Here is a 24,378-nt window from a genome sequence, read left to right on the forward strand (position 1 = left end):
AGGTTAATGGCACAGGAGGAGGCACAAAAGAAACCAGATTAAAGGCACAGGCTTTGCTCACCAGGAGCTCTCCTCTCCAGGATTCCTGCAGATGGAATCCCTCATTCCAGCAAATCCAGAGGATGCTGGAAGTGCTCAAAGCCAGACTGGATGGGCACTGACCAAACCTGCTCCAGTGGGAGGTGTCCCTGCCCATGGCAGGGAATTGCAAATAAATAATCTTTAAAGTCCCTTCCAACCCAAACCCTTCTGTGGTGCTACAGACCCTGGGCATATCTTACAAGAATGTCAGCAGGGATCCTGCTATGGGACTCACACTTTGCATATATGAAGGTAATTTTAAATTTGGATTGGATTGATAAAGGCAACTGTTCAGCACACCAGTGCAAACATGCAAATGTAGGGAAAGGCATAGCCTGAATAACCAAATTTCCTTTGCATATTGAGACTTGTCAACCAATTATTCTTCAGGCTTTACTGTAAATGGAAATATAAGTATTTTTGATAACCAGTAATAATGACTTAGGAGAATCTCTCTGATTTTTATATATTACATGGGCAAGAAGCCAGACAGAGCATTTAGTTAATTAAAGTTTTATTGATAGTGGTAAGTGGTGCATTTCTGACATCCTTCTTTGTTCCTCCCCTGTAAATGTAACCCTCATCTTCCTTGTGTACAAAGAAAATAAGAAAAAACAACTGTTACTTCCTTCAAGAGCCAAGTAAAAAAGCTACCACAAAAATAAATAAATAACAACAAAGTTCATCATTCAACATAAAAAGACTAATTTGCAGATGAAATAGGAAAGAACCTTGCCTAGGCTGCTAAAAAGAAATTAGATAGCTGCATTTCAAATAAAAAAAAAGGCAGGAAGTAGGAAAAAATAATGAGATACTTATACTCTCTAAGTTGGCCAAATGTATCAACCCTTGTTATATTTGGTTTTCATGTGTTACTCACTAGGCATGTCCCTGCACTGGGAAGAAAACCAGATAAAACATGTGGTTATTGGCCCACAGAGATATCACAGCTAGAATGCAAGCTCAGGTCTGCAGTAGCTTTCCTTAATAAGTATTCTCTATTTAAGGAAAGATTGATCCTGCATGATGTGACAGGCCACTGATACAAATAAATTGCTTTATGATATGATCTGTGAGCAGCCAACATATATTCACTGTGGGCTTACTGAGCTCCACACTAGCGTGTCTAAATTTCCACTTCCTGTAAAATCAACTTTTATCTCCTCTGTGATACAACCCAGCAGAATGTTGAAATCAATGCTTTTAACCCAAAGGCCTGCAGCCAGTTTAGAACTACATAATTTGAAATAACAGGAGTTTCCCATCCATTCCAGTTTTCAAGCCTTTGTGATGCACATGTCACTGAATTGCAGGAATAGCTCATGCAGTTGCAGAAAGCTTCTAAAGGAAGTGATAAATGAATAATCAGCTGTAACCAAATAACGTGACTGAAACACACTGGGGTTTTCCCCCACCTCCAGCTTTACAAAATTTCATGTGGTTCACCGGTCAGAAAGTCAGAAAGAACAAAATCTTTATCTGCTGTTCCTCACTTGCTACCCACAAACTGCCAGTTAGATAATGCTGAAGGAAATCAGTGTGGTTTGCTTGCACAACAGCCTTGCTAAAGAGGGAGCAACCATGTAGCAAAGCATTTACAGGAGATAGGACAACTCTAGGATGCCATTCTGATGCCCACATCTTCATGAAATCAGTATGGCTCTGGCAAAACCCACAGGGAGTTCCCTGGATACAAAGCAAGGCTGCAAAAACACATTCAGGGAAATTGTGCCATAACCCAGAAGCAAATACAGAGCCAGGTCAGGAATTTACATTAAACAATATTCTTAGATTTCTTGTATGATAACATAAGTGTGCACATGCAATCTGCCCCATAACTTTTGGCCAGCAGCAGCCAAATTTTTAAGGGGTCTGAAGCCTCCATGAAATTCCCCTAAACCTCATGTAAACTGGTGGCTGAGCAATGAAAGGAGTCCAGGCTCTGCCAAGCTTCAGTCCAGCACTGCCAGACAACAATTGCAAGTAACAGCCTTTGGCAGAATGTTAAAAACAACAAACAAACAAAGAATTTGAATCAACAGGAAATGAATTGTCAGAAAAACAAAACCAAGGTTTATAGAAGGCAAAACTAGAGGATCACCACGCTGACAACATGTGAACTGCATGACAACAGTTATGTGACACAGAAGAGGTCACGTTTGTGATGATGGAGTGAAAGATTCACACAAGCTTATCTCATGCAGCTCAGATAGAAAGTGTAAATGCATATGGTACAAACAGATATACCTTGTTTCTTTTTTAGTTATCTCATATTTCACTTTCTTTACAGTCTAATGTTACAGTCTGACCCATTTTCTTTCAAAATTTATCAAACATGATGAAAGGATCAACTCTAAGGTACCTACCTGCCTCATTCTTTCTGAAAGTAATTGTCCTGTAAGACAAGGTCTGGCTTCTGGGGCACATTTAAGGAAAAAAATCAAAACCAAATACACACACAAAAAACCACAAAACAAAACCCAAAAAATCCAACCCAAAACAAAACACTTCCCCCCCAAACAAAAAAATCCACAGAAGCCAAAATTATTCAGGTTTAAATTACAAATATGTCTTCTATTAGGAAGAACATACCTACATCAATGTGAGGAACATGATTAATATTTCAGAATCTTTCAAGAACCACATCCAGTCATTTTACAAAGTTCCTGTTGTTAATTACAGAACTGGCATCTAAATTCTAAAGCATCTTTCACTTTAAGGAAAAAAACCCCAACCCACTGACATTTAAAAAAATGCCATATATGGGAGTAAACTGTAACTCTGGTGCAATGAGAATAAACCCAGTTTAATCATCCAAACCCTAGATTAAATTATAAATCCTGAGCAGAGGTAAAGAAAGCCCTTCTCAGAATGCCCTATAGTCCCTTTTAAGGACTTCAAAGTAATAACACTTAAATTTACACTCTACTCCCAGTGTCCCAAACTTGAATGATTCAACCTTTTCAGCTTCCATTCAACCACTCTTCATTCAACAGTTTGTTTACAGAAAGATATGTGAATTGTTCTAAAGAGCACCACAGCTCACTGTAGAACCTTTTGATTCTCTAGCAGGCACTATCACTTATTTACTTTAGGTTTTCCATTATTCAAGTGCTGGCTGGTGCACATTCAAATGAATCACAAACACCAGAACAAACAAGACAGTTCAGGCAAAGGAATGCAATTCAAACAACATCCAGTACAGAAGGCATTTAGAAGCTCAGAAAACTAGGAAATGTTTGGTCTGCTTTTAACTTAGCATGTTTAGAAAAAAAAATCATTATGAAAGTCTGAAATTGCTTAAAGTTATACAGAAGTGCCACTAAAAACTCCTTATCTCTCAATTTCCCCCAGTGACACAAAGGCATTTACCAAAACCGCTGCAATGAATTCTTTCCAAAATTCCTTCCAAATTAATGTCCAGAAAAAGAGGAGAGAAATCCCAAACCCTGTTACCGGACTACTCTGTTCTTCCAAAATGCACAAACACTGGAGTGGTGCAGTGACCATGTCTGTGCTATCACCTGAAATAAAAATTGTGCTTGAAGATCCACCATCCTTTCCATTAAAAAAAATAATTATGGATGGCCCCTGTGACCCAGGGAACTCACCAAACACCAAAAAAAAAAAAAAAATCCTGCTATATTCAGTCAAAATTGCAATGAAAATTAATATTTGACCAAGACAGAGGAAAAACTGACATTTATAGAAGCTGCAGTTGATGACATCCCATAAAATGATGCCAATCACTTGTCTCTGAGTCAGCTCCATTCCCACATTTAGTACAAGAGCTCTGGCTGACTCACACCAACCATCCACCTGGGAGATAAATAAAAGAAATTTCAAGCATGATTTTGCTGCAGCTTTTCATGATGAAGTTTAAATTTGCCTGGTTCTCTTCATTTGAACTCAAATGATTTGAAAATTTAATTTAAATTCCAGTTTGTCTTCAGGAATTTTCTCAGAAGCAACAAGCTCAATGCTAGATGCACAAAATTGGCAAGTAAAGAAATGATCTGGTCTAAACAGATTCTGTTTTCAGTGAGAAACAGCTTTTCAGGCTGCTTATTTGCCTAAAGGCATTTATGGGAGGATGATTTGTATATTGGGGTAGTGAGTTTATGCTTGAAATATAAAGTTTATATTATCTTTTCATTATGCTTCTATTTGCAGTGTTTCATCTTGTTTGTTCTCTCGGTTCAAAGTCCCAAGTTCACATTCTATCCTTGTATTAATTAGTTATAGCTTTAGGCAAGCCAATTCAGCCTTTGTTTCTTAATCTGTAAAAGAAGGACAATAATAAATATTTATGTACTTTAAATAGATATTGGAAAGATGTGTTTACCCTGACACGGTTCTTAAAATACACCATTTTATAAAATTCTGTGCAAAAATTACCCAGTTTACCCACATTAACTGGAATGGTTGTAATTTTTGTGAATGATTTGTGGAACTCCCTATCCTTTCCTTCCTCAAGGAGACAATTTCTTACAGTTCTTGAAAAGCCTCCCATGTAGCAAACCATGCAACCCTGAGCTGAGTTCATGGCATCCTAATTATGACAGTGTAACAAAAAATTTTAAAAAAAGAAAGAGTGCATTGATTACAGAGACATTTAATCTTGGGAATCTGAATTACTGAATATTATAGTACAGAATTTTTTTCCACTCCTCTTCCTGAGAGAAAATAGAGAGGAGTAAGAGCTCCTTATGTCATTGCTTTTACAGCAATAAGTTTTTTGTGATATTCAGTGTTTTGTTCACTGGTGTCTGTTAATCTGAGCCTTTCTAAATCCAATCTTTGCTTGATTTCCTCGCACGCAAAACATCTGCACTTCCAAAATAAATGAACTACATCTGTGCCTGTTTTACCAGTCAATTTATCAGCTTCCTATTAGGGGGAAAATACCCTAAACCAAAATGAGAATCTGGAAATAAAATAAAGATAAACCTCAAGCCTTGTGAATCATCAAATCTGAGCAGGAAATCAGCTGAGGATTCTCCATCATTAGAGATAAAACAGGAATAAATACCACTGGCTCAAACTTAAATTCTTAATTCTACTAGTGCTGATGTTACTTGCAATAAAGAGATTAAGATCCAATACTAAAATGGGAGGAAGGGGTTGAAACAATCCCTTGGAGCAGTCATGTAACAAAGCACCACTTTATCAATGCACGCCATGCACAATTTGATTTATTACTCCAATTTCAGTATTGGAAGGAATAAAGTCTTTGAAAGCACACACTCCTCTGCTGTAAAGCTCATTCTAAACTTTAGTGCACAGAACAGGCATTACACTGCAGCACTTCCCTGCATGCCACCAGATGCTGTCAGTCAAAAGAATTAAGCATCAAAACAAAGCCTTCCATCAATACAAAAAAAATCCACAGGAGAGTAGAACAGGTGACATCACTTGTTCTCCAGCAACCAGTCACCTTTTTCTTCCATAATTCTGTGGTGGGGAATGAAAACTAAAACTTGGAAAACAACTTTGCTGAAAGCTGATATGAGAATGATTCAGCAATGAAGAATTTTGTACACCAGACACTGAGATCTGAATTAGCACAGCAGTATAAACCTGGGCATCCTTCTGGGGCAAAGCTGCTGTCCATGGCACACTGAGGCACCTCAAAGCTGCTGTATGTGACACACTGAGGCCACCTCAAACCTGCTGCATGTGACACACTGAGGCACCTCAAAGCTGCTGTATGTGACACACTGAGGCCACCTCAAACCTGCTGCATGTGACACACTGAGGCACCTCAAAGCTGCTGTATGTGACACACTGAGGCACCTCAAAGCTGCTGTATGTGACACACTGAGGCACCTCAAAGCTGCTGTATGTGACACACTGAGGCCACCTCAGCCTCAGCCCCACAGGAACAGGAGCCTCCCCCTGCCTGCAGCCATCCCGTGCTAACAAGCTCTGGGAGAAGGAAGAAATACTCAGCCACAGGAAACCATGGCAGGGGATGAGGAAGAGACTACACAGACACAGGAATTACAATTTGAGCAAAAAATTTAGCTGCTTAGGTATCCATATGCCCCACTGCCACAACATGCAAGTCCCCCAGGACCTGGATTTTTCCTACCCCATCCTGAAGTTCTTCTCCCAGTTCCTTTCAAAAGTTATCCCAGTATCACTGACTTGCCTGACTCTGCTTTTTGAGCTGGCTCCCAGTTTTAGTCTTCTGCTCTAAAACTGCACAATTAAAGTGATAGTTTTGGAAATTTTCTAGGAAAAAAGTACTGGTCTAACTTGTATTAAGCTCTGCTTTTTTTGAAAATTAGATTTACTATATAGACCAGTGTTTCTCCTCCCTGCAGTATTTTTGGCTGAAGCTGGCAAATGGATTATATTTAGCTAAAGGAACACATTGTCTTGGATCTGTTGATCCTATTACTTACCTGGAAATAGGTACCAAGGTTGAGGAGATGCTTTTTAGGGCTTCTACAGAGAAAAAGTAGGCCCTAACTACCTGAAAATTATACAGAACCCTCTGGAACAGCTTACACTGCTAAAATTTCTTCCTGTAGTGCAATAAACATGAGCAATGAAGCAGCTTTATACAGATACACAATGCTACAGTGGAAGTTAAGTAAAAATCTGTCTCTCCATCAAAGCAGCTGTGTTCATTGCAAGAAAACTTGTTCCACTTCAACCCTCACACCAACATGCTTCACCTTTCTGTGTCTCTAATATCCATTCACACACTCTTCCTTACTTAAACTGTAAGTTCTTCAGGGCAGACTGTCTCTTTACAACAGTGATAAGTGGGAAGGACCCTCAGGCCACTGGAAAACAAAACAAGAGTTGGCACACTTATTTTCTAACTTTGTGTGCTAACTTGTCCTCAAATCTTCAAGCAAGGAAATTTATTTTATTTTGCTGACATGCTACACTGAAAAAGACCCCAACCAACAAACCAAAACCAAAGCAGTCATTGCACAAGCAGTAAGTTAGATTTATAGAGGAAACTTGGAAGGTACTGCACTTTTGCCCAATTAGGAAAAGGATGTAGAATATAACATGGCCAGGTGATGCCTCTAGCCTCTCCCTCTTTATGCCCAGATGAATCAGTCATTAACTGCAGACAAAGCAAGACAGGCCCAGAACTCAGACTGGAGCTTCCCCAAAAGAGAGCTTTGATACAATGGCATCTGTAACACTGCTTGGACCTTTTAAACTAAATCCTCCACCTAAGACTCCCAGGCACAGACATTCACAAACTCCAATCTTCATGACAAGCTTCAAGGCTGGCTTTCTAGTTGCTATATTTTTTAAATAAATTAATAGTTTTTAAATCTTTTCAGCAGGATTTAGTTTCACACCAAGAGATAAACGCTTTCTGCTCTTCAGAGACATTATTTTCTTGAATTCCAAAGTTTGCTTTCAATGTATTTTTTGAAAAAGGAAAAATGTATTTGCTCATATTTTATGTAAGAAGTTTATGACTTGCCCAGCCTTCTTGTACTTTAAAGAACAAATAGATAAATAGAGAGCAATGGGCAGGCTAACATTGCCTTAGGAGAGTCACTGGCTCCCACAGCTGCCATCTGTGGTAACAAACCACTCACAGCCAGGGCTCCCTTCCAGAACACACAGATTCCCTGTGCCTGAGCCCTTCTGATCAGGCGCTGTGTCACTGGCTGCTCACCATGACAAAGGACACAGGAGACAGTGGGACAGTGCCAAGGCAAGCCATGCTCACCCTCCTAAGGTCACCCCTGTGTGTGGCAAAGCCCACTGCCCACACCCTCAACACCCTGGGGACAACCCCCAGCACTTGTTTGCTTCTGCACGTTAGACAGGGATGGCCTCAAATGTACTTGAGGCTTGGAAGAAAGGATTGGTTTGCTTTTAGATACCAGACAATGAAAATAGCAAAACTCCCATGATTCTTTCCCTGTCCTTTCCTCCATTCCTATTCACCTTCCAAAGGTCACCCCTTTGTGTGGGAAAGCCCACTGCCCACACCATCAACACCCTGGGTACAACCCCCAGCATTTGTTTGCTTCCGCATGTTAGACAGGGATGGCCTCAAATGTACTTGAGGCTTGGAAGAAAAGATTGGTTTGCTTTTAGATACCAAAAAACAATCCCAGACAATGAAAATAGCAAAACTCCCATGATTCTTTCCCTGTCCTTTCCTCCATTCCTATTCAGCTTCCAAAGGTCACCCCCTTGTGTGGCAAAGCCCACTGCCCACACCCTCAACCCCCAGCACTTGTTTGTTTCTGCACGTTAGACAGGGATGGCCTCAAATGTACTTGAGGCTTGGAAGAAAGGATTGGTTTGCTTTTAGATACCAGATAATGAAAATAGCAAAACTACCATGATTCTTTCCCCATCCTCTCCTCCACTCCCATCCAGACTTGTGTATAAATTTCTGACAGACTGTTTTCAGGGAGCAGCAGGGATGTGCCAGGTATTATGAGAGTTAAACAAGTGTATTACAGCTTGCCTGATATGTCATAGATCTTCTTCAAGGACAAGTAACCTCAAAAAGCTCTAGGATGAAAAAAACCCTAAGCATAGAACCATAAAATAAATCATAAGCCAATCAAACTCCTCCTCCCTATTCTCTCCAAAAACAAACTCAACAAATCCCAGTGGCTTCAGATGAAAATTGGTTTTCTTCTTCTACCAGCAGCCAAGCCCCAAACTGCATCTGAAGGTGAAGCCAGGCACCCACTCTTCCTTGAAGGGCACCAAGGAGCAGCAAGCCTGAGGGATGTGGCAGCAATGCAATGAGACATTCAGCAAGTCATCCTTGTCCCCAGTGACACTTCAGAGGAAACTGAGGTAGCAGAGACATATTTCAGTGAAATAGCAGCGCAGTGCACACGTTCAAAGGGCTGCTCAGCAAGTCAGCCTGCCAGGGAGAGGAAAGTTTACTTTGCCTTAAACTCCTCACTCTTCAGAGGTTCTAAACAGTGAAGCTGCACCTCTGTGGTCCTCCTAACAGGCAAAGCTTCTCCAGACCATTCACTCTGAGCCCTGTCCCTAAGTGCTGCAGCCAGATAGAGGTGCACTTCACCCAGCTGACAGCACAAACTCCAGCTTCCCTGAAATCTTCCCAGCTTGTTTAGAGGCATCCAGCACAGGCACTGGCCTGGATGAGGAATGCAGTTATGCACACACGAATGGTCCTGACCCACTTCTCATCCTGGCCACTCAGAGCTGTGAACTCCATTTATTATTAGCATCAGAACAAAAAAAAGCCTGTGTATGTACATGAGGTCTGACAAATGCCCACTCACTGCACAGGCAAGGAATGAAAGGAATTGTTCTATTATTTGCCATCATCATCCTCCTCTTGCCAGCCCACTGAATGCCATGGCTGCTGAAATACCTTTGGTGGGCAGAGCTTGCCTCCCCTTCAGGGCAGACACTGCTGACCTGGTGAGGCACTCAGCACCAGGGGGCACAAGCACGGTGAGCTGGACATCCTCCAAGGGGCACAGGAGAACTCTAAATCATCAAGTAAAGAAAAAAAGCTCAAAGTGAGTTCCCCTTTATAGAGTAACACTTTCGAGACTGAGTTTCTCCTGCCTAAAGTATACTATACTACAAAGCAGAGGGACTGCTTCAAATGAAGCCAAACATGAGGAGTTTGGCTGTTGTTCCTCCTTCAGAAGCATTCCTGGGTTTCAGCTCTATAGCTTAGAAGAAAGGTAATTCCCCACTACAAGGTAAAACACAAGATCTATCCCACAACAAGGTTGTTCTGCAGGATATTAAAATACCCCTCACAGCAGCAGCACTTTTCATGCTTTGTCATCACAAGTTCTCTACAGGACCCTAATGCAGCTCACGCAGAGAGGCTGTAAATGTAAATGCTGAGATTTGCTAAAGGACAGAACAGAGGTTTTACAGTTCATCCTGAAAGCACACATGCTGCCAAAAACTGCAGTAAAAATGTAAAAATAAAGAAATTGAGCTCATCTGAATGAAAGGGATTTGTCCCACTGTTCCTAAATGACTGCACTGTTTCTTTCTCAGTGAGGAGCATCTATGTGCACAAAAGGCAACCTTCTGCCTTCATGATGTCAAAGACATTTTAAAAATGTAAGCAAATCCAGGAGTTTTGCTTCTAGGATAAATAAAGCTAAACAAGGCAAAGGTTATTGCATTTGTGCTGCCTGCTGATATCATAAAACTGGGATTCTTGTCCCAGCTAAGCAAGCTGAAGACCTGCTAAAGACTCAGTAAAATCCATTGCAGACCAGATCTATGCTACAAGCAAACTGCACCAGGTCACCACAAAACCTGCCCTTTCAGGTACACAGCCAGGCTAAACCATGGAGGAAATACTGATTTCAAAAGTTATTTTAAAATGTGACACAGACCAGTAGACAGCACTACCCTAAATGCTCCAAAATCTTTGCAACTGATTCTTTAATAGCCACGGCTTGGAAACACTGTTGTCCCACCTGTGAGAGTCCCACCCTTCATTGCACAAAACTTAGAGCACTGGCCTAGCACAAGATGTAGGCTGTCAGCACAAAAGTTGCTTTGAAAGCCAAGTGACAAACAGGACTGACTTCACAATTGTAACCATCAAGCACCAAACACAGCACTGTAGGGAAAAGCTAAATTACTAAAAACTAAATTACCTCAGTTTTCCCAAAGTGACAGAGCACAGGGGTAGCAGGTAAGCTGCAGTGCTTCGAGTTACACAGAAAAGGGAAGAAAAGACCACATCCTTCCTCTTTTTGCAGACACCTGCAATAAAGTGCTCCCTGCTCATCCAGCCCCAAAAGACTTCTGCCACAGGAGAACTGCCACAGGCCACTCCCTGCTGTCATGCAACACCCACAGCCCTTCACACCAACAAGCCAAAGCAGAAAAGCAGCCAGGTCAGAAGAGCAGCTACGTGAGTGTCTGTGCATATCACAATGAAGAGCAGCCACCCCTTTAGAAAACAGTTTAAAAAACCAAACCACAAGCCTGGTCTCTCAGGGTGGGGATCTGCACTCAAACCACCTCACCCAGCTGCTGGGGTCACAGAAAGGCAGTCTGGCCTTGCCTTCACTCACCTGGCTCTGCAAAGTGTCCTCCTGCTCACACACAACTGTACAGTGGGACAGATGAGGGGCCTCCCCAAAGACCCAGCCAGAGACCCATCTGTAAAAACAGCACCCACTGTTTGAGGGCAGGTAGAGAAAGGAGAAGAAAAAGGTCCCTTTCCTTTTTCTCTTCTCTCCTGTGTATGCTGACTCTCTTTAAGTACTCATCACTACAAAACCCTTCTGTTTCCCACAGTCTAACAGAGACCAGCATGGCTGTGATGGAAGAGCAGTCAGCCACTGAGTGCATCCCAGCCAGGTAACCCAACCAGTTTAACACTGTGCCTTTTGGGCTGTGCCTCGTCTCCCACTCCTTCTGGCAGGGGCAATACTTTTATTTCAACACCAGCCAACAGCTCAGGACACATGAGTTCAAGCTCTTCCACCACTACACAGTTCCTGTGTGGTCACAGACAACTCATTTTCTTGCTTGTGATGCTATTCCCCATCTGCAAAGTGTCTTCCCCACAATGGGAACACAGGGTATTCCACTTCAGCATGGTTTTAGAAGGATTAATATAAATGAAGCATTTGAAGAGATAAGCCTGGCAAGAGCATGCAAGACATGGGAAGTGGAAGTATCACTGATAAATGTTATCCTAAGCAGATCATTTATCTTCCTCATAAAAATATGGTTTTCCTATCAAATTTGCAGCTTTATGTTCAGGTTAGCATGTGAAACTATTCTCTTTCCACATCTGAATCCTTCCACTGTTTTATGTCAAAACAAAACATCAAACCCCTGACTTACATGCCTTATAAGCAAACACAGAAGAGTTGCAGGCTCTTTGCACATTATGTTGTGCTGCAATCCATACTTCACTGACAGTGAAAAACACGCCAGGTCTGGCCAAACCAGAGCAAACTTTAGACTAATAACTGAGTTGAAGAAGCATTGAGCATCTTCTTCCCCTTCACAGTAAGATGTGCATGTATCTGGCTCTTTGATTCTGTGTCAGAGCAGTATCAGTCCTGAGCTGTGTCGGACATGCCCTCTTTGGGTTCTTATGAGATGCAAACAGATCCAAAGCTGTACAGCACAGGGATGTCAGATACAAAAGGGCTCAGCAGAAGCTGAGCACTGAAACTGGCTCTGCTTACAACCACCACAGTCCCAGAACAGATTAAGAGTTGGCCACATGTATTTAATACTGCTAACCGCATACAAAGATAACATAGCTTTACTCAATAAAATATTTTCTTTGAAACGTTGATAGAGGCAAAGCTCTGTTAGAGCCAATTACTTGTTAAACAGTTCCACTCTTCTTCCCACAGCTAGCAAACATGATTATTTCCTCCTCTCTTCCCCCATTTTTCCTTCTGCCCCAGTTTTCAGGTAATTTCCCTGTCCTTACTGAAGTCATGAAGGAATGTTCTAAAAACCAGTTTCTCAATGCCCTGAGTATGGGCAGCTGTGTAAAAACCGAGAGACTCCCCCACCCCCAGGCCAGTCTATCACTCTGTATCAAGCCAGGCTGTTCCACTGTGTGACTCTGACAAACAATCTGCCACTTCAGCAAAGGCACTGACCAGAGGCACCACACAAATCAGACTGTGAGGGAGAGCACCAGAAAGATCTCCCAGCAAATCTGATTGTGAAGGAGAGCACCAGAAGGATCTCCCAGCTGCAGCTGCCACAGAGCTCCTCACTTACCCAGTCGTGCAGGGGCGGTGCACGGGTCAACACAGTCTCAAAGCCTTTAAATGCCCGGAGGTGAACTGGACTGCAGAGAAACTTCTTAATTTTGAAGAGAGAAAAAAAGATGCTAAGACTGAAAAAGAAGGAAGAGAATAAATTAAGGGATATGAGATCTGAAGCAGAAAGGAGAAAGCAAGCGGGAAAGTATTGTGAGGACCTGATGAGATGATTCTCCCACTTCTAACTTCAGGAACATGAGCATGCCTTTTTAACTAACAGTACTTAAGTGCTAAAGACAATATAGTGACACTACTCTTGAGCATTATGGACAGAAGTGACATTTCACCTGCCAAAACCATCCCTGGCAAAACTCCACCATCATCAGTGGAGCTACACCAAGCATGAAATTGGCCCACAGTTGCACTAAGACAAAAAAGGCTTTGTTTCAGGAGATATAGGGAATTTCTGGTTCTTTATTATAAAGCTCAGCAATTGTTTACTGTCCCTAAGCAAATACCCCTGACACCAAACAAGCAGCCATCACATTCACAGCACACACTGTCTGTCCATAGGAAAACATCCATCAATAAAGCAACAGATTACCAGCGTCCTGTTCATATCACAAGGAAATTAAAGACAGTTTAAATGCCTCCCAAATTGCCTACCAGATCCAGAAGCAATCATTCTCATTTTCAGCAACATCCTTCCACCCTCCTCTGCCAAGTCAAGGAAAGTTGAATGTCCTGACTGGTGCTACAGGACTCAGCACACACTGATGTACCACGACACTGAGCAGCTCCACTGCCAGTTATTCAACAATACTCCCACCACAAACTATACCCTGCGACCACACTGTGCTCACACAGAAACATCTTTTTCCTCCTTTTGTTACATTTTGGTTTGGCCATGTGAATTCCCAAGAAATCCCACAAGTTCACATGTTTCTGCCGTTCTCTCGAGTTTGCCACAAACATACCCTGGGCTTACAGGGCCAGACTCTGCTCCAATGCCAGCCACGGCCGTACACCACATTTGCATAGTATTGATTTATGCCAGAACTCATTAAGCTATGAAAAAATCCAGTGGCTGAAGCAAACAAGTAGTTCGGGCACACAGAGCTCCTATACTGCACCCTTTTCCCTTATGCACCCCCAAAATGAGTTTCTCCGTGCAGTTTCCCTGGCCAGCTTCACAGCCTTTAAACCCAATGCACAGGAAAACCTGGACATTTGAATTTCCAGGGTCCTTGAGGGAAAGTTTGACAGACCCAGGTGGGATTGCTGGGAGCACAGGAGAACTCCTCAGGGCTTGTCCCGCTCCCAGCTTCTACTTAGTTTAAAGATCTGTAGGAAGACATCCACTGTCCACACCAGAAGTTCAGCTACTCTGAACGCTCATTTTACAGAGCACCACGTATAGGAAATAAAACATTTATCATTTTAATTTGCTTTTCCAACTCCTCTTCCCGACCACCACCACCCACTCCCCCAGGGATCCCGTGGTTCTATGGGGGTGCTCCCACGGCTGCAAGAGGCACCCAAGGATCAAAGCTGTCCCCAAGAACACCCGAACACCCCACGGACACACCGAACACCCGAGGGGAGAGCCGGGGACACCCATGGGGGGCGGCAGCACCGCCGGAGCCCCGCACACCCGGGGCACCCTCCTGCTTGCTCCCTCTTTAATTTATGCAGAGCCACGACGAACTCCCCGTGTTTCCCTTCACGAAGGAAGCCGCGGGTGCCCCCCCAGCAGGGACCCGCCGCTCCCGCCTCTCTTCCCCGGGAGCCGCCGTCCCTCAGCCCCCCCTGGGCTGGGATATCCCGTCCCTCCGCGCCAGCGCCTTTGTGTGCGGAGCAGACACACAACCTACCTCGGCGGGGCGGCTCTGCCCGCTCGGCAGCGCGGGGAACGAGGGCAGGGAGAGCCGAGGAGGGACGGAGAGGAGCAGCCACTGCCCGCCCGCCCGATGCCTGCCGAGTGTCCGCCCGGCCCCGCCACACGCGCGGAGCCGGCCCGGCCGCGCCTGAGGGGAGCGGCGGGGCGGGCCGGGGGCGGGCCCGGCGCTGAGTCACAGCCGCGGCCGCCCCGCCGCCTCCTTTGTTGTCAGGCGTGGAAAAATCCGGGGTAGCGGGGATGGCTGGGGGGAAATCCCGAGAGAAAAGCGGGAAAACTGGGTCTGTGTGGCGGCCTGGGTCGGGCTCCACGGGCTCAGCGCTGCCCCGGCAGGGACAAGGCGCGTGGGGCAGCCACGGGTGTTCTCAAACTCCTGCCGGGGCTCACCTTCGGGAGACACCTCTCTTTCCATGGAAAAGAATTTTTTCTGTAACTTTCCCACTGGTTCCTTCCCGTATCCCGGAGCCCTGTCCCTGTGGATGCTCTCACCGTTCATTCTATAGGAATTAAGGTCCCCATCCAAATTAAAGGTTAGGAGATCACGGCCAGCCAACACGTGTTCAGTGTACCCAAAATCTGTCTCCGAGCGAGCATTACGCGATGGGGACATGAGAAAATATCGGGGACATGAGAAAATATCGGGGACACGACATAGTGTGCACAGACTTGGGAATGAACCCAAAGACATTTGGGGATTAAATGTATATTTACACTGGGGCACACACTGGGATTAAGTAGATTTCTTTTGTGTGTTTTTCACTGGGATTATTTTGCGTTTCTTCAAAACAGATGACTTGAATCACAGCACAGCGACTGGAGACACCTCAGGGATGGAAAGCTTCAGCCTGGTCTGGGCAGCTCAGTAATTTGAGGGCCTGAACATCCAGCATCCCTTGGGCTGTGCAGACCCTTCCCCTGCAAAACCCCCCAGCCCCAGAGGTCCCAGCAGGAAGAGTGTTGGGTGCTCAGTAGATGGTGCTATTTCCACCGAATTTATCCCAAATAATCCTCAGCCCCAGGGTGGGAAGGGCGGTGAGTCGGAGAAACAGGTTTTCCATGAGGAAGGACTGAAATCCGGAGTGCTGGTGTGTACTAAAAGACTGCTCAGGTCTTTGTGTGCAGCTGTTCTTCCACTAGGAATAAACGGCAGCCGGGTTGAAACCTAGGAAATGGATGAAATCCAGGGCACCAGTGGCCATTGGCACATCTGGTTCAATTCAAGCCCAGTGCCAAGCACCTGCATACACAATCAGAGCTGTCCAGTGAACAGATGAAATGCTAAAAAATACTAAATGCTGCTCCAAAAGTCCCTTGTGGCATGGCAATCTGGACAGCTATTTGTGTTGTCCATGTCCACAGTGTCAGCCCTGGAGATGGGCAGCCTCATTCCCCAGCTCTCTTTCCTTTACAGGAGTGTTGAGAGATCTGGTAGTTCTGTATGTGGTGCTCATGGACGCTGTATGGAGAAAACCTCATAAAAATTGATTCTTTTAAAATAAATATGGTAAAATGATGTGCTTGGATGAATGAGGCAGTATAAATATTGATTAGTTCCCTGGTCTGGGAGCAACCCTCTGTCTGAAGCATGGGAGGGGGAAATATTTACGGCCAAAATTTTGCAACGAAGTAAAATTAACTGCCAGGCCAGCAGAATGCTGGATTTCCCTATCTTGACCTTACAGACCTCTCCATATCATTTCTGTATGCAAGCATTAACAATTTGTTTTCTAACGACACTTTGTAGTAGCCCTGATGAAGATTTTTTTATCTCTGTTGCCTTAGACTGCACAGGCAGCTGTCCCTGCTCTGAAATCTGACACTTTACCTCAGTGCTTCCCAACCCTTCCTCAGCTCAGATAGCTATTTTGTTGTGATATGTATGGTCTTCCCAGCAGATCCTGCACATCCACATCTTTAAATGGAATGTAACACTTTTCTGAGGCAAAATGACAAAAAACCTCTGGGTCTCTTGCCATGGCTTGTCAAAGCAGCATGGGCATTTTTCATGGGGTTTTGTTCCGGAGTTACATTCAGTTTAAGTGTGTGGTTATTGTTGGCAAGTGCAGATTTAGCAAAGTCCACACACATACAGAATTATCTTGTGCTTTGTGAAATTACTGTAATGCTGTGCAGCCCCTAAGCTGCCATGGCCATATCCAGACCTGAAAAATATTGCTGGACAGAAGCGGGAAAGGGGAAGATTTGTGAGGGGCAGAAAGCTGAAAGGACACACCTGAAGACCAGCAATGGCTGAGATCAACCTGTTATCCTGTTGTCTTAATTCCTCATAAAAGACAGTGGTCAAATGAAAGCTCTGAGTCAAACACCTCACGAGGGATCATTTGAGTCATCACATTGCCTGGCTTTGGTGCAGGAGCTGCCTGGTACCTCAGACCCCTGGCAGGGGAATGATTCAGTTCAGCTCAGCTGCAGCCCCTGAGAGAGGAACACACTGGTGATCAGCACTGTATCCCATCTGTGAGCCACTCACATTCCTGGAATTCCTGTTCTTTCTTTAAGGCACTTCATATGTGCCTTTTGCCTTTTGACCACATGGAAATTACAGTCCATGGTTCACATGATGAAGAAATTAGGCCACAAATGCATTTTACTCATGACAAGCCTTCTTCCCCCAGCACTCTGGGCACTGAAACTCTAGAAAGCACTCAAAAAAGCCTCAAGGATCTTTCTAGATGAAAAATAATATATAAATGTAAAACATTACCATTTTATTTTAAATTAAAAGCAGTGTATTGGAATAAAAAAAAATAATAAACTGGCTGCACTTTAGACAGAATGATTTACTGGAAATACTTAATATGAAAAATTCCCTTCTTGTTAATATTATAGCCAAAAGTGCATAGACATTCTATCATATGATCATCACAGGACATTTGTAATATGTACTTTGGCATTTTGATATCTCATTAATCAAGTATTATGTATTTTAATTGCCTGTTGCTGTTTGTAAATTTTTTTAGTCAAACTGCAGAACTAAAAGCAAAATCATCCTTTAATTTAAATCCCTCTTTGTGAGGCAGGGAATTGCATTTTATGCTGTGCCTGAGCCATACCTGGCCTTTGAGTGTTACCACATTATAACCTTAAATAATAGCAATAACAGTTTTACAGTAGCAGAAACAAAGTGGAGTATTTTACAAGGGCAGACACAAGTGGAGTCAGCTGCTGTGGGATTCCCCTTGCTAAGTTTTGGCTGTCTGCAAGCAGACGTCTGGTCTAAGCAGGTCATGAAGGCTGGGCAAGAAGTGGGTACCCTCAGAGAGAGATTTGTGCCTCCTACCCTGCATGTCCATGTTAGAATTGGACTGGTTGCTTTGGAAGTGATTCTGGTGGTTGTACAAGGCAGGACCTGACCAGCTCCAGCTAGATGCCTTCCTCAGAATTTCTTTAGCTTTGTGTAATTTCTTCACTCAGAATGGCAAAATGCCTCCCTGTGTCCTCCTGCTCCCCTTTGCAAACAGGAGTTGAGTGCTGCCTGCACACCAGGATTTTAATTCCAAATAATGTGGGGAAGCCCTGACTTGAATCACAGGAGACTGTGGTTTTCTTTATTCCTCTCTAGCCACTTTATATGTCATTTTTTCCCCTAGATTTTTAATTTAATAGAAGTAAATCAACGGGAATGCAGGTTGCTATGAATGTTTTTCCATACCATAATTCTGCAGAAACATCAGTTAAGTATTTGAAGAAACATCTGCTATGCACATAGATGAATATATATATATATATATAGGAGCTGAACAATATGACTTCAGAGCTTGCAGGGTTTTCTTTACACATAGCCAGGGGCATAAAAGGGATTTCCTCCAAGTTTTCCTGTGTATTAATAATGAAGATCAGGATGCCACCTTTGCTTCCTCCCCTTCTGAGCATACAGTGAAAGGAAATGGTTCTGGATCGAATCACAAAGAGCAGTGGAAAAAAACAAACTGCACTCCACGCTGGCACTCAGAAGTTTAATTATCCAGCACACTGCATCTTTATGGAAGAAGTAGACAGATAAATCCCATATGTTAATAGTTGGCCCCCTGTGGGTGACCTTTGGCTCAAATATTCCATATAGTGATTAATGTCACACAGTTGGATCCAAAACATGCTCATTCCTCAGGCTGCAGAGAAAAAAAAAAAAGGGGGGGGGGGGGGGAGGATTTAATTTACCTTCCAAAAGGAGAATTTAATTTGATAACTTTTTTCGAGGCTGATTTTATCCCTGCCTGTAGTCTGGGCTCTGATGAGCTGTTCTGCATTCCCTCTGCTAGGACTTAAGACCAAGCTTCTCATCTTGCCTCCACTACTGACTCTCTGGGCAACCTGAAATAAGTCATTTTGCCTCAGGTTCTGGTCTAGTAGAACAGAGAAAATAACTCCGACTTCCTTACTGACACCATTTGAACTTGCAGATAGAAGACACTAAGTGAGGTTCATCTTCAGATAAAACGCGATATTGACCGCTAGAACCTCAAGGTATCATAAGATTAGGTCAGAAAATTATAGATATGCTTGGATTGTGGTTTTCTGGCCACCTTCTCTCCCAATCTTGCTATTTTTATGTGCCTTTGCTTGCCTTTTCATGTCATTATAGTGATCTTACATCATTCCAGAAACACAAACTGTACCCCTGGCACTGACACAGGGAAGCAGGCACCAAGATCACTGAGCCTGTGTGTCAGTTTGATCCTGTAGGGCACAGGATCTGTGGAAAGGTACACATCCTATGTGAAATACAGATATATATGCCTGGCATTCCATGGCACTTTTCTGGGGAAATCAGATCCTCAAACATACATTTACAGGTGGGCTCAGGGTTGTAATGCAGAACATTTTAATAGACTCAACAATACATCACTGACATCCTCTGAAAGGCCAAAGCCTTGAGGTGCTGCCAGTAATGATACCAGAATTCCTTCCCATTTGACTTCTCTGGAGTCATGATACCAGAATTCCTTCCCATTTGACTTCTCTGGAGTCATGTCTGACACAGAAAGCCTCATTCAGCCAATTAAGCCATTGCTAAAATTGCCACAGCCCTCAAGTAAGTTTAGACTGAACCTGTGTTTCTGTCAGCCTCTTAGATGAGATGAAGCCACAAAACCTGATGAGGGCTTGGAAGCTGTTCCTGCTCCTGTGGAGATCACAAGGAATTTTGCTTTTACTGGGCCTGAAAAGACACGGCCAGCTGTCTTCCCAGCGATGACACAGGAAAGTCTGTGGAAATACTTAATAATAGTATTTCTGTGTCTCCGGCTGTAATAGCTGGAGACACAGAAAACGTGGGACAAAGCCTCTGAGGAGGTTTGTCCCTGCCTCCAGCCAGGACACATCTGGACTGTTGCAGGCTGGGCATTCCCAAGCTGGTTTATTCCATTCCCATTTCCATTTCCATTCCCAAGCTGGTTTATTTACCCAGAGTGACAGGCTGTTAGCAGGCTGTGCTTGGGGTGGCCCTACAGCAATTGGAACAGACAATCTCATATCACTTCCCACTACCAGAACTAATCAAGTGCTCTTTCCTCCATGAAAGGAAAGATGGGCAGATAGTCTCTGTGCTCTAAACCATAAAGTACATAAGTACTGGGTACTTAGGGAGAGGTGAAACTTCACTTTGACTAAATTGTAATTTGGACTATTTTTTCCAGTCAGTCAAGAATTGTGGATGTAACTAAAATTAAGAATCTCTTGCTAATTTTGAGGGGGCTTGGGTTAAACAATACTGCTGAGATTCTAACATCAGAGATGTTACAAATTGCAAGGGACAAGTAGCTTTATTTGTGTCTTTTGTGCAGTAATGATTGCACTCTGGGAACTTTCAATGGGCCATGTACACACTTGCAGAAGTTCATGCACAAGACTCTACAGCATCTTTCATCACAGGATCTCAAAGTCCTGGTTAAACCTAACAACTTGTCCTGGTTTTGGCTGGGATAGAGTTCATTTTCTTCCTAGCAGCTGATGCTGTAAGATATCAATAACCATGGTGTTTGCTGCATGCCCATCACCAGAATATATAAGCATGTCTAATTTAGAAATGATAAAGTAGATTTTCAACTTCCAACCCTAGTTGAAGTTAAGAGGAGAATTAGAAATCACCATGCCTAAAAGTAAAATGAAAAAAAAGCAAAAAACCCACACCTGCTTACCTTTGATATCTAAAGCAAAAAGTTGATTCTCTAGGTGTTGAGTTCCCTGTATTTCTGTGTGGGATTCCCTATGCAGAAATCCATGAATATGGGTTATGCTGTGCCAAGCAGAGTGTCTTGAGCAAGCTTAGCATCTCAGACCTTCTATGCAGGCTCTGTAGAACTGGTGGGTCCATGCAGAAATAGTTTTGAATGTATGCAAATCCCCTTGCATGGACAGGTTAGCCCAATTTATCATACCACAACAGCTGCTGAGCACCTAGAAATCCTTAATATAGCCAAGCTGCTCTGGTTTTCCATAATTTCCATAAATACAAAAAAAGCCACAGGATGGCAGTTCTGGGAACAGGAGTCAGAGCTCCAGGTTCTCACTGCCCCAGCAACAGGCAGGTGGCACACTGGAGTGCATGCCCACCCCAGAACTGGTCTGTGATCACCTCATGGCATCTCCAAATGGCTCAGACCCATCTCAGGCAGTCACACCATAAAATTCTGCCTGGATTATCCCTGGTCCTGCATGCAGTTGGGACTTCTGGGATCATTCTTGCTATGGGGGGAAGTTGTGCTAAAATAAGTTCAAAGTCTCTCTGATTCTTTCTCAGTGAGTCATTCATCATGGGAGTGCTTGTCTTGGTCCTCTAGACACATGGGGAGAACTGTGGGAAGAAGCTGAACAGACAAAGTAAATGGGATAGAATCCCAGGGGAAAGCAGAGCCATAGCCTGTGCTTCCAGCCATGGCTGGGAATCTGGGTTGTGTATTAGTGTATTGTGTAAATCAAGAAAGAAAATGGGGGGAATGCTGTATCAGAGCCTTCAGCAATGGGCTCACAGTGTGAGCACAATAGGTCCAGTTCAGCTTGATCAGTTGAGAATTTCAGCTGAGTCTCTTGTCACCAATTCTGCTACAAACAGTAATGGAGTAATGACAGCAAAGCAAGCAATTAACTGAAATAGGTTTCAAACTATTTTCCTGGTTTCCCACTTGAAGTAAATCATTATTCTGACTCTTCATTTTTATTGTCTGCCCCCTGTGGTTTAGTAACCAGCTGGTATTCCTTCTGAAGAAATCAGCAGGTTGGTTGAAGCTGTGGCTACCCTGACATCCTCTGAGGCTTTCTTATTGACTGACCATATCTTAGATAAGGTTGCCAGTAAATTATAGCTCTGCTTAAGAGCATCTGCCTCAGGGCTGCTCTCCCCTCATTATAAATCCTGATCTAATCCTGCACGTCTCCTCAATTATTGGAGAGCACAATTCAAGAAGTGGCCTCCCCAGCGAACATGAAATGAGGTAAACTATTCCTGCATAAGGTAAACATGACTACTCAAGAGTGAAGCTAAGCATTTTCAGGCCAGTCTCCTTCTGATTTTCATGTGGTTTCCAAAGGAAAAACATATCACTACTCCTGTTAATGTTGACTGCTATTTCACCACAATCAGTTTTGAAAATCAATTTGAAAGTTCTACCTTGGAAGCATATACAAGTTCTGTACTTGTAAGTATTTCTGTCTGCAAGAACAATGTGTATGACAATTCAGGTGACAACCTTGGCAAAGGAATTGGGTAAGTCACTTTAAAGTCCCCAGCCTGCCACAGAAACCCTTGGGAGATCCTTCATGGCCAAGCCAAAACACAGGAAAGACATTTAATTTATGAGATCAATGAATGTGAGAGAGCAAATGGAAAAGGGACAAGTTTATCTTAACATCTTTTTGTGTTAGGCAGATAAATTATATTCTGGATTGCTGGATGAGTTTCAGCACATCAGTGCTGATGGAGATAGTCCATCTTACAACTCCATGAACAAAAGTATCTCATTTGTGGAGTCATAAAGGGTGAGTAAAAGAGCCTGTTAGTGCTCCTACTGGATCAGCAGCTACTCCAAGTTCCAGTGACTGAGACACCTGCTGTCACTTTCTGTGGTCTTACACATACACCACAGCAGCCAAGTCCAGCTTTGCAGGTCCTGCCTGAGCTCTGGGGTCTTAAACCTCACCTTTTGTGAGAACCCTTCCTCTGGAAAAAGCCTTGCATTGCATGTTGACTTTATGCAAATATAAAAACAATGTTTGAGCACTATTTAATGGATGACTTATTTACAGCTTTGTATTTTCACCAGAATAAATGGGAAGAAACAGGATTTATTCCATTCAGGGGAAAATGTGCATTTAGGAATTAAATTAATGGAATCTGTAAACCAACACCAAGGTTACATGGCAGTTTGACTTGACATAACATTAATGACTTATTCTAATTATGCATTAATGTCTCGGATTATGTTTATTCCACAGCATTTCCTTTTGTCAAAGAGAAGTTTATTGTTCACCCAGCTCCAAATACAGAGTGAATTTTGACATCTCTGCTGGGAAATCAACAATTTGTCTCATTGCTGCTGTCATCTATGTGAGCTGTTCGCTAGATCATTAATTTGTGCTGAGCTAGATTGGGATGTCAGATGGTAGAAGAGGAGCTCTAATCTGAGGGCATGGTGGGACTACACACAGATCATCCTCCCTCAGCCTGCATGGCCAGCCCAAGGGAACACTGCCTGTCCTGGGACAGGCCTCACAGGATCCTCTGGGGAATCTTTCTTGTGCTTCCCCCTGATCAACCATGGTATAAAGACATAAAAACTCTGTATAGAGTGGCTGTGGTGTTCAGGTTAAAAATCTGTCACAAGCCATGCACAAAAGTAAATTCCCAAGGAGTCCTACAAGAAAAGGGCAAACATACGTGATACTCCACTCTCAGTCTTTGGATGCTCACAGCCTCCTGAACTGACTGCAGATTACTACTAATTTCTACAAATAGATGAAGATTTCTAGACACAACCCTCCATCGATTTTTTTCCCCTGGACCTGTCCAGCCTCCCCTTAAATTCATATGAGACTCTGGTAGTGTCTTTGGCAAGAAATTTCAAAGCTGAATAACTTTCTCATTCTGCCCTGGTTAGTAAGGGTTTTGTAAATGTTAATTGCTATTGCTTAGTACAATTCTTCTTAAAGGAAACATTATCCTATGGTCAATGGAGGAAAACTTCTATAGGCTTCTCTGGTGCTAGATCTCAGCAGTATTGTTTAACTCAAGCCCCCTCAAAATTAGCAAGAGATTCTTAATTTTAGTTAGATCCACAATTCCTGGCTGACTGGAAAAAACAGTTCAAATTACAATTTAGTCAGAGTGAGGTTTCACCTCTCCCTAAGTACCCAGTATCCTTTGTTGCAGTTCTGGTTTTGTAATCCTGCCTTAGTTTCTAGCAGGATTCATCAAAACAATAATTTCACTTCAAAAAAAGCTACAGAGTGTTTTTTAAGGAGAGATGAAAGGCCGAATGGTGAGTGAGGCTGCCCCACGACAAACAATTACTGAAACAAATAGGTCCAGCAAAAAGCTCTGCTCTCATTTACATGGCTACAGGACTCATCTTGCTAAATTGTGGCCCCTTTTATCAAAGGATTTAAATCTGAATTATCTCCTTGTAATTCCTTCAAATTTATGCCATTTGAATTCTGGTTTTGATCAGCTGT

General features: G+C 43.2%; 1 protein-coding gene across 3 annotated transcripts in view; it reads right to left on the reverse strand.

The window, feature by feature from the left end:
- FAM107B (family with sequence similarity 107 member B) overlaps window positions 1-24,378 on the reverse strand; it is a 128,271-nt gene that overhangs the window by 45,171 nt on the left and 58,722 nt on the right. Inside the window, exon 1 of one of the 3 annotated variants that reach the window (XM_054287528.1) lies at window positions 14,669-14,758. The exons of 1 other annotated variant lie outside the window; for it this stretch is intronic. The gene's annotated coding sequence lies outside the window, so the exon portion shown is untranslated. Of the gene's footprint in view, window positions 1-12,810; window positions 12,866-14,668; window positions 14,759-24,378 lie in introns of those variants that run through there. One more of the 3 variants, XM_054287526.1, reaches the window with a different exon arrangement.

The sequence above is a fragment of the Melozone crissalis genome, unplaced genomic scaffold (assembly GCF_028551555.1).
Source record: "Melozone crissalis strain CALT ecotype California unplaced genomic scaffold, PUWL_Pcris_2 ptg000059l_1, whole genome shotgun sequence".
NCBI classification, from domain to species: domain Eukaryota; kingdom Metazoa; phylum Chordata; class Aves; order Passeriformes; family Passerellidae; genus Melozone; species Melozone crissalis.